Source organism: Pseudonaja textilis, chromosome 5, assembly GCF_049901715.1.
Source record: "Pseudonaja textilis isolate UNSWEBS1 chromosome 5, rPseTex1.2, whole genome shotgun sequence".
In the NCBI taxonomy this organism is placed as follows: domain Eukaryota; kingdom Metazoa; phylum Chordata; class Lepidosauria; order Squamata; family Elapidae; genus Pseudonaja; species Pseudonaja textilis.
Genome location: NC_141994.1, coordinates 11,035,327 through 11,048,540, shown reverse-complemented (window position 1 = coordinate 11,048,540; position 13,214 = coordinate 11,035,327).

Genomic DNA, 13,214 nt, shown 5'->3' with positions numbered 1-13,214 from the left:
TGATGATGCAAACTCTGTCAAGGATCTTGGAGTACTCATCTCAAATGACCTAAGTGCTAGAGCCTACTGTAACTACACAGCCAAAAAGACGCTAAGAGTTGTTAACCTAATCTTACATAGCTTTTTCTCTCATAATATTGCACTAATAACTAGAGCATACAAAACATTTGCTAGACCAATACTCAAATACAGCTCATCAGTCTGGAACCCACATTACGTATCTGATATAAACACAATAGAGAAAGTCCAGAAATATTTCACAAGAAGAGTTCTCCACTCCCCTACTCATTGCAGAATACCTTATGCCACCAGACTTGAAATTCTAGACCTAGAAAACTAGAACTACGCCACCTTCAGTCCGATATAAGTATAGTATATAAAATCATACATTGCAATGTCCTACCTGTCAATGAATACTTCAGCTTCAACCATAACAACACAAGAGCACATAATAGATCCAAGGTTAATTGCACCAAACTTGATTGTAGGAAATACGACTTCAGCAACAGAGTAGTCAATGTCTGGAATACTCTACCTGACTCTGTGGTTCTTCCCCAAACCCCAAAAACTTTAACCTTAAACTGTCTACTATTGACCTCACCCCTTTCCTAAGAGTTCTGTAGGGGACATGCATAAGTGTACCAAAGTGCCTACCGTCCCTGTCCTATTTTTTTTTTCTTATATGTATCCATGTGTTGATAACTATGTTTTTACTTATACCTATAATCTTGTAAGCAATTGACAAACCAAATAAGATAAATAAATAAATAAATAAATAAATAAATAAATAAAATAAATAATTTAATTGGCATAATATTCTAATGGTTTTGATTCATGTCTAACCAAAAAACTAGGAAATTGTAGTAGATAATTAATAAATTATCTTAAGAGGATGTTGAGAGTGCACAAAATATAGATAATATCAGCAGTTTTACCCACCCAGTCTCCATAAATTTTAAACAATTAAAAAGCTGAAATGTCGTCTCTCTCATGAATTTACAGTACTCATACATGTGAGCACATGTGACTCTCACCCAAAATCTAAGGAGGTTTGTGTGTGCATGAGTTCATGAATAGACAAAAGCTCACAAACATTATTGCCAAAAGATTTCAGCATTTGCATCTAGTACTTTATTTCAACCCCTGGATTAGAGAAAACATTATGAAGCACAGAGGCGTGTTGTGTAACTGCACACAACTGCCCAAACTAATTCTAGTGCCATGGTTCCCAAATCTACTTGTTAAAGACTACTGAGCTTCTCTGCCTCATGCAGCTAATCTTAAAGAAGAGTACAGTTTATAGCCCTGCAGATGCATTTCTAGTTCATGCAAGTTGTTCATTTGAACTATTACAGGGAGAAAGCTAAAGTGCAAAAGCCAAAGAGCATAAACTTCCCCATATAACCCTTTTCCAAGCTAGTCTAAATCGTCTCCCAAATTTGGAATGGATTCATCATCAGTATTATTATCTAAGGCAGCACCGGAAAATTCTGGGAGTGAAGCCCACAAGTCTTAAAGTTGCCAACTTTAACTCTGAACTATTAGGGAGCTTCATTCCAGAGGGCAGGAATGACTACAATGAAGAGACACTGGTGCATGATGTATGGTAGAAGCATGGTGGAAGCTTTCAGGATCAACTATTCCTAATAAACCCCTATTTGGTATATTAAAACAGGTGTAGAAACCACAGGACCTTACTCTCCCCTACAGCCATACTGGTAGGGCCCCTAATGAATTGAGAAGGAGAGAACCTGCTGCCTACTTCTTCATTCATTCAAGTGCCCCCCACCCATTTTCAAATTTTCTTCACAATGCATTCTCCATTTGTTTTGATTTTGGTTTTGCTCCAATATTTGAGGGGCTGCCAAAAAGAAGAGGGGGTTGACCTATTTTCCAAAGAAGGCAGGGCAAGAATCAAGGAGAAAAGCAATTTATAACTAAGGAGAAATTTCCTGACAGTGAGAAAAATTAACCAGTGAAATGGTTTTCTTCAGAGGTTGTGGTGCTTCAACGAAGGTGGCTTTTAAGAAGAGACTGGAGACCCATTTGTCTGGAATGGTATAGGGTCTCCTGCTTGAGCAGGGGTTGGACTAGATGTCTTCCAAGGTCCCTTCCAACTCTATTATTCTGTTCTGCTCTCCATTCCCAAGAGTGACCCAAATTAAAGCTTAACTATCATTGTTTCTAACTGGCAAGCCTTAGGAATAGGACTAAAATGGCTGGAGGTGAAGAAACTATGTCTTGTGATGTTTTCTCTAATGTATCAAGAATGCAAAATGAAGAGAGATGCATTAAAGTGGACCAACTCAGACCTAAATTAAAGAAGATTGAGTGAACTCAATCTGAACTGAACCCATAGAAATGTGCTAATCACTTTGAGCAGGAACTGGGCATTTGGGTCTGAGATATGTACTCCAAATAATTGAGATGTATTTGTTTTTACCTGTGCCGCAATGCAAATAAGTCCTCCTATTTTAAATGTTCTGGTGTTGTCCATTTTAATGTTGTTCTAAGATTAAAGGAGAGTTAGTCCAGCCTTAACATGGTGTTCAGAGACTTAAAAGCAGATAGAAACTAAATCATATTCAGGTTTACATAAGAACACTCCCATTTAATAAAGAATGAGAGTGCAAGTTTCTCATAATATAGAAATGCTATAATATACTGAAAGAGATTAATGAGAAATATATGCAAAGCAAATTCATACTAGAACAGAAGCAATTTAACCTTAGCTTGTTCTTTGACTCATGGACATTGAAGAGATTAAGATGGCCTAATTCTAATTTGTCATATTGCCATTCAGTGATTTTTACAAACACTATGAATGAAGACCCACATCTTTAAAATTTCCAACTCATACTTCAGGAACCTAACAAGTTTTGCCTCTATATTTCCTCTCTACTCAGATCAGTATGACCCTAGAACTTTTACCACAAAATCTGTTGAAAGGCTGATAAATGGTGCTAGGAATATATTAATATCACTGCTGGTATGGTTAATTTCCTAAATATTCCAGACACAATACACATTCTCCAGCCACTAAAATATTGCCAATGTCCTTTTATAACACATGCAAGCTTTAGGAAGCTCTTGTGATGTTGCAATGCCACCATCTGGTTGGGGAATAAAAGCATATGGCTGAGAAAGGGAAAAAATGAGCATTATGCATTTAAGATGTGGAAGGAAAATGTTCATTGAAATATTCAGTGACATGCCAGCAACAAAGTCTTGCAAATATACAACATGTAGACAGCGATAATCTTATTCATTTAAAGACTTTAGGAAGTCAGAATATAGAAAAAACAGTTAAAAGGAGGTAAATATGCTTTGCTTGCTGTTACATTGCTATTCCAAGGAGCTGTGTCATTAATCTTAATCCTGCATGAAGATCTGTTCCCCAGTTTCCTGAAAATTCACATTCCCTGAAAAAGTCTTCTCTTTTTTACTTATTCCAATGGAAGAGTTTTCTATACTTTTTATTACTTTCTCAGTTGTCTAGTTTTTGATCTGAAAAAACAACACATGGGAGATATTCTTCATGAAGTCTTACTTTGGGATTTAATGGAATCAGATAACAGATAATCAGAGTTGGAACGGACCTTGTAGGTCATCTAGTCCAACCCCCCACCCAAGCGGGAGACCCTACACCATTTCTGACAAATGGCAGTCCAATCTCTTCTTGAAAGTCTCAAGTGATGGTGCACCCACAACTTCCAAGGGAAAGCTGTTCCATTGGTTGATTGTTCTCACTGTCAGAAAGTTTCTCCTTATTTCCAGGTGAAATCTCTCCTTGTTCAGTTTCCATCCATTATTCCTTGTCTGGCCTACAGGCGCTTCAGAAAATACCTTGACCTCTTCCTCTCTGTGGCAGCCCCTCAGATATTAGAAGACCGCTATCATGTCAAAGCCAGACAGGTTTCTGGTAATGAAACTGGTGATCTCTAATGAAAGAGGAGACATTTGCTTGCAGAGCAAAGAGATATGCTTGACTTTCTTTTTGAAGACATGGGCTTTGAATAATAAGGAAAAGATAGGGACAGGAAACACGAAAGCCACTCCCATTGCAATAGTAATATCACTAGAGCAAGGTGTCAAAGTTATATTGCCATCATGTGAGGTTTCGTAACATTTTTCCCATTTGTGGAGCTGGGGTGGGCGTGGCTTGCAACATGATGCATCCAGCCCATGGGCCGCCAGTTTGATATCCTTGCTCTAGAGCAGGGGTGTCCAACCTTTCACCTTCCCTGGGCCACATTAGAAGATGAAAATTTGGTTTGGGCATATAAAATAAAATAACAGTAACGATACCTGATCATCCAAAAAAAACATAGAAAACATAGTTAACATATTAAATTTAATTGGAAATGAAGTTAGTGAGATGTTTTTATTATTTATTATTTATTAAAAAATATTTATTTTTTATCACGGTTTTTTATCACGGTTTATTTTCTGGCCAAATTTTGCAGGGTGGGGAGAAAGCTTGCCCGTCTCGCGCCTACCTCTCCTCTTGCAAATGGCCCGGCTGGATGAGGCAGGACTGGAAGGCAGAAGCAGCGGCGGGGGCAGAAGCAGCAGCAGCGGCGGGGGCAGAAGCGGCGGCAACAACAGCAGGAGGTGGCGCTCTGACGGCGCCCGCCTTTTCTGTTGCTGCTTGGCCTGGCGCCGCCTCGCCCCGCCTCGCGCCTGCCTCCTCCTCCTCCTCACTGGCTCTGGCACAAAGGTTGGGGTGGGCACTGGGCATCATGCGGCCCTGGGCCGCGGTTGGACAAGCCTGCTCTAGAGCATGGCTTCTCAACTGTGGAAACCTCAAGTTTTGTGTGGACTTGAATCCCACAATTTCCCAGCCAGCTTGCTGGTTGGGGGATTCTGGGAGTTGAAGTGCACGCATCTTCAAGTGGCTTAGGCTGAGAAACACTGCTCTAGAGTCGTTACCTGTTCCATTCCCCTAACAGCAACATGCTACGGTATTTAAGGAATGAAAATATATGTTGATTCTATTCATAGGAATCAACTATATGAATTAGAAGCGATTGGTTTTATTTCCCATCCCAAGTCTGGCATGGAACTGGAAAGATACTGAAGATACATTTGGGGATTTAATTTCCGAAGCATCTCATAGAGAATGCTCAGTCGACCCTTTTTTTTTTTTTTTCAAAAATAAAAGTGGGAATGGGACAAGAAAATTCTGGAAAACAAATTATTCCCATTTCCTCCTTTACAAATCCCAAGCCAAATTGACAATCTTCTTCCTGAATTTCAGGAGTGATAGAGGTGCTGGCAAGGAAAGAAGTTCAAGAAAACCTATGTTGTTCACCCCTAATTTAGTACTAGCATCTTTGGACTTGAAAGTGGACAAACCATCATACTACCTTTTCAGAACTAATGTCACTCTACCAGCAGAATTCTTATTCTTCAGCTCTATCAAGTTATCTTAACTATTTGCAAGATCAGTTCTTATATATTATAATACTCCATACTGAAGCATTAATAACTAACCAATCCATACAGATAATGAAAGTTTACAGCTGATAAACCAAATACAGAATGCAAAATAGCAGAGATGCAAGGGGCTTTGGAGGTCTTCTAATCCAACCTCCTGTTTAAGCAGGAGACCCAAACTATTCTGAACAAAAGGATGTCCGATATCTTCTTTAAAACTTTCAGTGATGCAGCACCTACCATTTCTGGAGGCAAAATGTTCCCCTGACTGTTTTCATTGACAAGAAATTTCTCCTTGTAAGTTGGATCTCTCTTTGACAAGCTTCAATCTGTTATTCTTGTCCAGCCATCAGGTGCTTTGAAGATTAGGTCGCTCTCCTGTGCTTTATGACAGCCCTTCAAATATTGGAAGACTCATTTCATATCATCCCTAGTTCTTCTCTTCGTTAGACTTGACATACCCAGCTCGCACAACAGTTCACTGTAAAATTTAGTCTCCAGTCCCTTAATCATATCTGTTGCTCATCTCTGTGCTCTTTCTACAATCTCAACATCTTTTTTGAATATTGGTGACCAAAACGGTGCACAATATTCCAAGTGTGGTTTTACTAGTGCAGCAGAAAGCAGTACTAGCACTTTGTGTGCTCTTGATTCTATTCCTCTGTTGGGCAACCTAGGACTGTGTTGGCTTTTTTGGCAGCTGCGGCACATTGCTGACTCCTAGAGCAGGAGTCGCCAAACTTTTGGACCTCAGGGACCACCAAACTCATAATTTTAAATCCCTCAGACCAGAGACCCTGGGAAAATCCCCCAAAAAGTCTGAGGAAAATTCCCCACCCTGTTTTCCTACCGATCGATCATTCTTTATTTGGGATTGCAGGATACATCTCCAGTTCTGTTCTCGGTGTGGGTGGGGGATAGGTAGAGAGAGACTTTTGGTTTCATGCAAGGAAAGCAGCAGAAGTCTTTCTTTCTCTCCCCCAAACTCCACCAGAAATGACTCTTTGTGAGACTTGTCGTGCTGGCACAGCCTCTTGGAGCAGGATTCCTTGCAGGGTCCCAAAGACTCATTTCTGGTAGAGTTTGAGGGAGAGAAAGAAAAACTTTTGCTGCTTTCCTTATGTGCAGCCAAAAGCAGAAGAAGAAAGAAGCAGAAAGAAGCAGCCTGGTGACCAGGCCAGGCATGTGGGGCAAGTGGGGCAAGTTCCCCCCTTCCGCCCTTTCCCCCTCCCCCCACTACCTCGTATTATTCACAATGCAAGCGACACAAGCCATGCAGCCTGGATTAATTGCTTTGGGGGTGCTTTGGGGGTGACATTTCTCTGCGGACCACCAAAATTTTCTCTCAGACCACCAGTGGTCCCTGACCCACTGGTTGGTGACCACTGTCCTAGAGTATTTAAGTCATGGTCCACTAGGACATCTGTATCCCTCTCACAATTACTGCTGTTGAGCCAGGTACCACTTCTTATATATTTGTTCATTTGGGTTTTTTTTTGCCAACATATAAAAACTAGTTCTCACACAGAAAGACAGTGGTGTCCATGCATGTGTCTGTGTGCCCATACAAAAAGAGCAGAGCTTCAATTTGTTGCCATGATCATAATTATTATTTTTTTAATTCCCCCAATGGACACTTCTGTAAAAACGTAGTTTGACATTTTCTTCTGTTTCTTTTGTTCAAAGACTTCTGCAGCCTGCAGTTTATGGACATGTAGGTTTCTGAAATTCTTGTTTTCAATCCTTAATATTCCCTATAATGAATGCAATTAATCAGAGTTGTTCTACATATTTTCAGCCTCCATAACAAGATGGGAAAAGCTAACACTAAAGTTGAAAAAGCACTGAAGTAAAAGGCACTCTAGAATATACAACAGAACCAGTTACAAAGAAATCAATGTTTGTTATTGATACATGGACCAGGTTAAAAAAACCTAATTGTTCACTTTCAGGTATGAAAATAAATATGAATTATTCATGGTTTAGTGTGTTGCTATAACCCAAGGGTCTTCAAACTTGGCAAGTTTAAAACTTGTGGACCTCAACTCCCAGAATTCCTGAGCTAACGGGACTGGAGGAAGAATTCTGGGAGTTGAAGTCCACAAATCTTAAAGCTGTCAAGTTTGAAGACCCCTGTTATATCCAAATGCAAATGCCAATTTGTCCAAACCTAGCCTTGTTAACAAACCAGGTTGTGAATCTAGTTTGATAATTAGCTTATATATAGGGCTGTGCAACATTTTGGATTCAGTCTCCAAAACGTGTTTTGAAACAGCTGTGAGTGAAAACACAGCACCAGATTGTAAAACCTAAAACATCTGTGTCTCTTCCTAATTATTGTGTATATCCAGGGCAGTTATGTGATCTCAGGGAAAGACACATCCAATTTTAGCTGTTATATTCATGCTCCTGTCAGTCCAAAAGACATTTTGAACTTTGAATCATTGCACACTATTAAAATGTAATATTGACTCATTCCTTATTGAGTCTGGATGCATGCTACAACTTGTTTGATCCCTCGTTTGTTCATCAATATTACATACTGCTTTTCTTCAGTAAAACACACAAAGCAATATTTAAAAGTTAAGAACATAATTTAAGCAGAAGAACCCTTTATTCGCATCCAAGGTTTCTCTCTGAACCATTAATGTGATACTATAAAGCAGGGCTGTCAAACTCACGGGATGTGGGGCGCAGTGGTGGGATTCAAAATTTTTTACTACCAGTTCTGTGGGCATGGCAGGGGAAGGATACTGTAAATTCTCCATTCCCTCCACACCCCACGTACCTGCTTTCCAGCTCTGTTCTCCTGTGCAGTCAATCAGCTGGGACTCAGAAGGCATAGAATAGATAGGGGTGGAGACAGTAAGAGGTGGTATTTGCCAGTTCTCCGAACTACTCAAAATTTCCACTACTGGTTCTCCAGAACTGGTCAGAACCTGCTGAATACCACCTCTGGTGGGCCAGATGTGTTACATGCTGGCCACGCCCATGCCCGATTTAGCAAAGGGGGGAAAAAGTCCCAATGATGACATGAGTTTGACACCCCTGCTATAAAGAAATAAACAACTTTTGATAGATTGGGCTAGCTTTGAATGAACGTTTGTATATATGAAAATGGATGTGTATATACAAGCATATGCATATACACACATACCAGTGGTGGGATTCAATTTTTTTTACTACGGGTTCTATGGGCATGGCTTGGTAAGTGTTGCATGGCTTGGTGGGTGGCTTGATGGACATGGCAGGGGAAGGAACCTATAAAATCTCCATTCCCAGCCCACTCCAGGGGGAAGGTTACTGCAAGATTCCATTCCCTCCCCACCCCACTAACCTGCTTTCCAGCTCCGTTCTCCTGTACAGGGCAACCAAAGAAGACCCAGCTTGATCAGCTGAGACTCAGGAGGCAGAGAATAGATGGGGGTGGGGGCCAGTCAGAGGTGGTATTTGCCAGTTCTTCGAACTACTCAAAATTTCCACTACCGGTTCTCCAGAACTGGTCAGAACCTGCTGAATACCACCCTCTGACACATATACAGATTGATTCTTGGCAGATAATAATCACAATGACTTTACCTCAATCCTATGGGCTACATTTTGAGTGTCCTTGGGGAATGTTCTTTACATGTATTGAACTTAGTGTAAAGATTACAGTTTTTAATTGTTCTATCTTTCTTTACAGGCGTAGCAGAAATTTCCACGTTCCACATTCTTGTAGCTGGCTAATGAATTTTAGAGGCACAATAGCTGGAGGTGTAAATTTACTAACTACCTCAGCTAAGCAGCAAAACACATGAAATAAAAGCCCACAATAAGAGTTCTATCTCAGTTACCTCCACCTAGTGATCATGTGGATTTTTGTAGCTCAGATAAGGTAACCTTATTTAAAGTTTTGTCACTAACTTTTCCATTATATATGTTTTGTTGTCTCTCACTCTATAACTACTACAAAGGATATGGCTTTGTAGCATTTGTACTTCCTCAAAATAACCCTGTGGGAGCCCTGGGAACTATTAGATGAAGAGATCTCTAGTAAAATGCTACAGAATCATCATGGATAGAGAACAATAATCATTGATAATCATTATAGATCAACAAAATAAATAATAATTGGGACATTGATGTAATCTTGGCAGATACACTTGCTTTGAAGATGTAAAAAAAAGCCACACTGGCCAAAACATTTCCACCTACACCCTGTGCAAGAGATAAAACTTTCCTTCTTGCTTTCTAATCACCCTATTTGCAGGAGAAGCCGTCTGACCTATACTATCTTATGAAATGATTGAGTGAAAATTTAATGCCGGATGGGGCAGCTTATAAATGAGGGGAAGAGGAGAGGATGCAAAACTACAAATATTTTATTTCTGTACTAGAATTCTGAAACGGCTTATCTGGGACTGAATGTCATCGCTTTGAAATGAAAAGCTTGGCTAAATTAGTTAACAGCACTGCTGCCTCGAAACAATGAAGGGAGCAGATGTGTTGTCACATGACCTGGGGACCTTTTCCACTTAAAGGTCAGAATCTGTGCCTCTGCACAAAAGGGAGTCATTTGAGAATTCGGTTTTACATATATTTGTCATGTTGCTCAATAAGAAAGGTATGACAACCTCTATCTAGTCCATGTCCACCAGGGTCAGTCCAAACATGGCAGAATCGTTAATGGTTCCACTTTACGATTCATACCAATGTCTGAATGTGCTGGAGCAAGCCGTTTCAGTATTAAGCTTTTGGTGTTTATTTTTTCACTAATCGCTTCTTTTGACCTCATGGTTAACCAGCCACTTTTGATCAGAAAATTATCCTTTGGAATTGGATCTTTGTTGCAGGGCATCAGCTGTCTTATAATTATAGAGGTGTCCCATCAATCAATAGTTTGGGTAATATTGCATCATCAACCTTCTGACAGGGCTGAGAATACAGTAACTAAAAAATGCAGTTGTATATACCGTATAGATATTTTGTAGGATATGGTTTTATTTTTACCAGAAAAGAAAAGTATAAAGAGCATATAGTAATTTTTCAAGTAATCAAGTGGGTATGGATATCTTTGAATCAGTATTGACTGCCTAGATTAGTCCCTGAATTTTTAAAAAGTATTTGGTACTGTTTTCCTTTAGGCTGAGAGAGAGGGTAACACTGTGCAATCCTATATATATATATCTATTCTGAAATACTTCCCACTAAATTCAAGAGAACTTACTTCTGACGGAATAAGTCTCCTCAAACTCAGTGGGCCCTTTCTCCTGAGCTTTATGCACTTAAGATTCTGTTCATCCACCCTGTTTTCCAAATCATATAGAGTTCCCACCCTGCTTTTAGCAGAGGGTTGGACTAGAAGACCTCCAAGGCCCCTTGCAACTCTGGTTTTCTATGTTCATTCTTCCGGCTTGGGGGAGAATCAAGCCTGGGTCCTATATGGAGGATGGTGAAAGGGATAGAAAAAGAGAGAAGAAAATACAGACATTTCGCAGTCTGAAAAGCTTCCCTCAGGGCTCTCTGGCTTCTTTCCAAATCTTAGAATTGAATTGTATCGTATCACTGCCAATGATCTACTGATAGTTTTATGGCCATTAGTTACATTCTAATAAGTAACACAGGATTAGAGATGCAGGCAAAACTGGGGTGGGGGTGGGGAATAAAGCTCATTAAAGTCTAAGTCAAAAGACTGTCAACCTTTTTACAAGTCCAAGAAATCTCCCTCCCTCCCTTCCTCTCTCTTTCTCTCTCTCTCTCTCTCCCCCTCTCTCTCTCTCTCGTAAAACTGAAGCTACAGAATTGGCGGCTTCTCATATTTTCCTCATATATACACCCCAGTCACTGTAAGCTCTACCTACTGCGCCTGAGAAGAATCTAGAAGCTCTAGTCATCACTATGTGCAGCTTCTCAATCTTGGCAAGTCTAGCTAGAGTTCCTTATAATAATCTCAACATTACATTACCAAAGCAAGAATTCCCGTGGAGTAGCTACTATTCCTGAATAGCGATGTAACAAATGACAGGTCAACAAAAACTGAGGAAAATATTTTGAGGTTATAACAATGATTTCCAATTCCAGCAACAAAAGATGAATTAAGGAAGTATATGGTTGCTCCTTGAAGGACAGTTCAAATCCATTCTTGAGATTTGGCGATAGAGTTAGGTAGGAGAGAGAATTCATGTCATGACATCATTCCACAAACATTACAACTTATACAACTACACGACACATCAGGATTCAACTGCATAATTGCAGTATTTGTGGAAAGCCATTATGATACATGATATCATTTTGAAATCATTGTGGCTTGTACAGATACCTATTAATCCAAATTATTTTTTTTACCTACTTCTATGTACCACTCACTTTAAAGAGCCTCTGCCTTATCAGGATTCAGCCTTCATTTAGCAATCCTCATTCAGCCCATTACACCACTTATACTATCTAGACAAATCAAACCTGACTACATTAAATAACTATACCAAGAAAGGGAAGTCTAGGACCCATCAGCAATATATCTAAATGACTTCACCAAGAAATTTCATATAAATATTAATACAGAGAAAGCCACTGTGAAGAATATACTATTATTATATATCTTGTACAAAAATTATAAAAAGACTGCTTTAAACAGTTATTATCCAGCTACAGACAGCTGTAGAAACTTCAATTGTTCTGCCTATCATGGGTGGAAGAAAAGAGTTCAGTTTCAGTTCATTTTATTGTTAATTAATTAGTCAAATAAGTAAAAAAAATGGATAAATCAATTTGGTTTCAGTCACAATTCAGAGTTTCAGAAAACAGTCCATTTAGCTCTATATTGATTTGGCATCTTTTCAAAGCAACCCAAAGCCTGAGCTTGAATCACCATTTCAAAATCTAGAAATACACATTTTCCACTGGGTCTTATCTAACAAAATGAAATTTAAAATTCTACGTTTAGAAAAGAAAAACTAAATGTACAAATATAGAATGAGCAGTACCTCACTCAATAGTTATAACTGTGAGAGGGATCTTGGAGTCCTAGTGAACAACCACTTAAATCTGGTTGTTCAGCAGTATGCTGAAGCTGCCAAAAAAAAAAAGCCAACATTGTGCTACACTGCATTAATCAAGATCACATGAAGTGTTGATACCACTTTATAATTTCTTAGGAAGACCACATTTGGAATAGTGTCCAGTTTTGGCCACACATTATAAAAAAAAGATTCAAGAAAGAGTGCAGAGAAGAGCAACTAAGACAATTAGGAGACTGGAAGCTAAAACATCCAATATCTCAGGGGCTGCCACAAAGAAGAGGGAGTCAAGCTATTCTCCAAAGCACCTGAGGGCAGGACAAGAAGCAATGGGTGGAAACTAATCAAGGAGAGAAACAACCTAGAACTAGGGAGAAATTTCCTGACAGTGAGAACAATTAATCAAAGGAATGACTTGCCTCCAGAAGTTGTGGGTGTGCTAACACTGGAGACTTTTAAGAAGAGATTGGACAACCATTTGTCTAATATGGTATAGACAAGAAGACCTCGAGGTGCCTTCCAGCTCTGTTATTCTGTTAGAGCGCTGGCTTTTCCTGAATGTTCAGAGCTATATATGGGAATAATATAAATCAAACGGTGTGAAACAAAGCATATTCATTTGTCAAATGTGCATACAAGGAATATTTATTGGAAAAAAACATAACAGTAATAGGTTGAAATGTGGTTGTAGAAAATTAAGGAGACTAAGAAAAAGAAAAGTAAGCTGTCTTCCCAGGTTTATCTGGATTTAATAATCTGAGGGTTTTGTGGGAT